Here is a 2126-nt window from a genome sequence, read left to right on the forward strand (position 1 = left end):
TGACAGGACTCTAATTATGATTTAAGTGAGAGCAGGACTGTAATTTTGCAAGTATGTTGGCAAATTCATAAATAAAAGCAAAAGCAAGACAAATTAGTCAATTCTAGGGGGCCCTTATGAACAATGATAGGGCTGTACGCATATTAGTATATAGTAAATTGGGGTGGACTCTTTAAATTCTTATTACTTTCTTTTCTGTATGTGTTTTGTTGGTTGGTTAGCTTAATTAAATACGATCAAGAATTAAATGTAGTCTAAATTATAGGATTTATAAAATTATTTCCTTTTGATTTTTCGTCTTTCGAAAATGGTGACCGAGTGACTAAGTGAGTTACCATTTTTAGGTTGGCCCATTTCTAAAGTTGAAAGTTATGACACTAGACTAAATGGTGTTGGACGAAACTCTCATTTGAGTCATTTTTGCATTTCATTTTGATTTTCAACTTTACCTTTTAGAAAGAATATGTCGAGACCTAATGAGCTGTCTGGTCTGGACACTACCGATACAATAAGGAGATACAAGCCACTCTATTTAACATAATATCATAGCAAATTATTTACATCCCGCTCTATTTTACATAGTATAATAACAAACCATTCTCTAATCACGTTATCGTCATGGATTTGGATTACAGTTCTTTCAATTGGTATCATAGAATTCTGACTACATTGTCCCCAAGTCTTCCATGTTGAACTTGAATTGCTATTTGGCCAAATCTCTAATGCAGGACTCATGTTCTAACCTATGATATTAAGAATTAGCTTGTATGTTACATTGATCGCACGTAAAGACCTTCCATTTTAATGAGCGTGTTGAAGAGTTAAATGTCACGTTAGAAGAATGACAAAATAAAATACAACTTATATATGAGTGCGTAAATCCAATTATACCAATGTTTTATGTGGTCAAGGCAAGAGCTTGCCTCCGGTTATTTCAACTGTTTTGACCATTTTCAGTTGTCTTGTCATTTGTAGTTGGTTTTCACCATCTGTCTTGTTCTTCTTAAAGATTAGTCTACTCTAAAAAAGATCAACTGCTTGCCATTTCTGCATTCTAATACCTTCATATTAGCAATAGTCATTACAGAACACCAACGGTTTCATAGTTAGCTGGTTTCATATTTAACTACCTACATAAAACTCTGCAACAAGTTTGGGAACTCTTTGCAGACTTTCAAAATATCATCTGATATGTGCATTCTACCTAACAACTTCAGAAGAACCATGCCTCCAACAATCTGCTGGTAGCTGCATCCATAAAATAAAAATAAAAACAAGATAAGCAACTCCAAACTCTTCCCCTGTATTCAATATGAAAAGGCAAGATTTTACTAGGGAAAAAGGTAAATAAAAGTACAGTTCAGTGATCAGGCAGGTATATGAAAATTTTCAAAAAACAGTTGATTAAGCCAGTAATCTATGTAAACAGAAAAGAAAAAGAAAATTACCATGTTGCAAAGACTTGAAACTGTTTCATGAAAATTTCATTTATAAAAATGTGAAGAGGTGTTCTTACTACACCTGAATCCTACATTATATTACAACAGACCTCCAAAGACTCGAAACTGTTTCATGAAAATTTCATTTATAAAAATGTGAAGAGGTGTTTTTACTACACCTGAATGCTACATTATATTACAACAGACCTCCAAAACTTTATGATTTGCTAGTTTGTTTAACAACAGATTCAGATGACACTGGTAATGGCATTTAAGGATCTGTGGAGACATAACGAGACTGCAATGACTCCAAATAATAGTTGCAGTTCACAAACAAACACTACATTATATAGTTATGATATGTAATTGTGTTGTATCTCAATTATCAGTTCACTGAGTTCAGACCCTTTTGGGTTAGAATATAATGGTACTTGCAAAAGTTCCTTGTATTGTACAGTTCAAGAAACTAGCAAATCTCAAAATCATAAAATGTAATGCATAAAGATATCCAGATGTATAATGGTGAAAAATGAAACCTGTTAAAATCTGATTCTACCCTCCACTATCTGCTAATGACATGCAACAAAAATGACCAAACCCCAAATAGAAAAATAAAATTCCCATCTAAATCAATACCATGAATATTAATAGAAGCATGACAGAACAGAAGTGATCCCAAATACAGAA

The sequence above is a fragment of the Fragaria vesca genome, linkage group LG5 (genome assembly GCF_000184155.1).
Source record: "Fragaria vesca subsp. vesca linkage group LG5, FraVesHawaii_1.0, whole genome shotgun sequence".
Classification (NCBI taxonomy): domain Eukaryota; kingdom Viridiplantae; phylum Streptophyta; class Magnoliopsida; order Rosales; family Rosaceae; genus Fragaria; species Fragaria vesca.